Source organism: Laetiporus sulphureus (assembly GCF_001632365.1).
Source record: "Laetiporus sulphureus 93-53 unplaced genomic scaffold LAESUscaffold_3, whole genome shotgun sequence".
NCBI lineage: Eukaryota > Fungi > Basidiomycota > Agaricomycetes > Polyporales > Laetiporaceae > Laetiporus > Laetiporus sulphureus.
This window is the reverse complement of record NW_024468512.1, coordinates 1,199,538-1,202,012: the sequence shown is the minus strand read 5'-3', so window position 1 is coordinate 1,202,012 and position 2,475 is coordinate 1,199,538.

Sequence of the window (2,475 nt, the reverse complement as noted above, 5' to 3'; positions counted from 1 at the left end):
ACCAAAGATCAAAAGGCAGGAGTGCGGAGTTTTTGTTACAGGAACGAACTCAAGCACTAGCGATTATCCGTGTGGCAATCCAGAAGAGAAGCCCTCATCTGAGGCACACGTTGAAGACGTGCTAAAGCCCTTCCCAGGGAAGGCAATCAAGGAATCTTAGGACAAGACAAGATCCAAAACGAATACTTTACGAGAACACGACCCGGTATCTGAAGAAGATACACCAGAAACACGACCGGTGACTTCTGACGAAGAAGTACCACCATTTACGCTCAGTGACGCCACCACAGAGGAGTTAACAGACCTCTACGACAAAAAGTCGATAGAAGCGGTTCAACTTCGACTTCAATTTAGGCTAGGACGAGCCTACGAACCAACAGATCGCCCAAGGCTAGAGCAGCTCGAGGGTGAAATCGAAGAAATAAGACAAGTTCTTTGCGGAAGGGAAAACTTTGACGAAGAATCTCTACGACTCTTTGACGAAGCAACAGAACTTCCACGAGGAGAATCAATCCAAGTTGAATGACAGGAAGGGCGTTCACAGGAAACCGGTGGATTACAGCCAGTTAATCCTCTCAGAACAAGAGCAGTCCCGCTCGAGAGATCTATCTCGAACAGTACTACTCGACCAGATTATCCAGGAATCACACATCTCAGAAGGGACCAGCCACCCCATCTACCCAACGCACCTGGAATCACACGTTCAGTTTCAACCAGATCAAGACCAACCGGTAGCTTCCAGTTCGCAGGAAGTATGGCTACACACGCACGATACGATCCAGCACTCGGACCACCAGTCCATCCCGGAACTTGCACCGATGCCGTCTGGAATGAGTACCAACAAGCATTGGGACTCTATGCACAATACCAGGGAGCAATCCCCAAGCAGCCAGTGGCGTGGGAAAAGAAGATGGGAAAAATCAAGCAGTTTAGGGGAGACAAACGAGAATATGCATCGTTCCTCCGAAACGTGGAACGATATCTACAGGCAAATGCAGGAGTCTACAATGATGACTTCAGTAAAATTGCCTTCGTCCTCTCCCAAATTGACTCCTCATCCACAGCAGGAAAGTGGGCCGAGTCATGGGAAGCCAACCAAATGGCGAAACACAGCAATCTTGGGACGTACCAAGATTTCAAGACGACGCTTACCGAAAAGTATGGAGGTGTCGCCACCAAGGACCAAGCTTGGCAAGTACTTCTCAAAGGAAAGTACAAGCAGGACAAGCAAACCGTTGACGAGTATATCGGAAATCTCGATATCCTCTACCGATATGCCGAAATCGACGACGAATACGCCAAGCTTATCCACTTCAAGCGAGGCCTTAATGAGAAACTTGCAGAAAAAGTCTTCATCACGGAAAATCCGCCAGCGACCTATGCAGCAGCATGCAAGGCCGCAAGAAAGGTCACGGACCTCCAAGACATTCATAGCAGAAAGACAAATATCTTCAAGTTCATCTCAGGCTCTTCAGGAAGCGGAAGAAGGACGGAGAAAGACCCTGACGCAATGGACGTTGACCGGATCTCCCCAGAAACCCATAAGAAACGTTCTGTGGATGGACTCTGCTACAACTGCGGAAAACCAGGACACGTCGCTGCACAATGCCCGAGTCCAGAATATGATCCGGCACCAGATCGCTCAGGAAAGACAGCTTCATATGCCAAGACCAAGACGTCCAATTCCAGGACGAAGAAATACTCCGGATCTGGCAGACGAAGACAGACTTCCAAGCCGACTAAATCTTACTCCAAGGGAATGGAGAAGAAACGACGACGAGTAAAGAGGGTCGAAGAAAGCGACTCGGAGGATAACTCGGAGGAGTCAGAACAGGAAGAATCAGAATCCTCATCATCGGAAGAATCAGAATCTGAATCATCGGAATCTGAAGAAGTATCCGAACAAGAAACGGTTGTTCACAGGGTACGAAGAGCTCGCCCTGTTAAAACCAAAACAGTTCGTAAAATCAGACGAACCAAGGACGAATCCAGCGACTCAGAAGAAGAGTCACATGTGGTTCGAAGATTCATCCCCAAAGAAGAGCTTGCCAGAATACGACGGGAAGATGCACTCAAAATGCGAGGAGACCATATTAAGAAACGCAATATGACGATGCCCCATCTCGACGATCTTTTGGAATTTGGAGACAATCCAGACAGATATGAATATGCGCGCCGATATCCACCACCCATGGAAAAAGATGATCCAGAGGGTTTTGGAATTGGGTGCGCGTCGGGATCTCGTGGCACCCAGATAAAGAAACGATCCCCGAGGAAGTAATCATATGAGGCGATATCAAACGAGGAAGTGAAATATACCTCAATATCGTCTTCCAAGATTACGATGGCACAAGAACCCGAAGTATTCCAGCAAGAGCCCTAGTCAATTCTGGAGCAAAAGGAATGTTCATCAATGAATCGTTTGCGAAGAAAGCAGGACTCCACCTTCTCAAATCACAGAAGGAAGTCAAGATT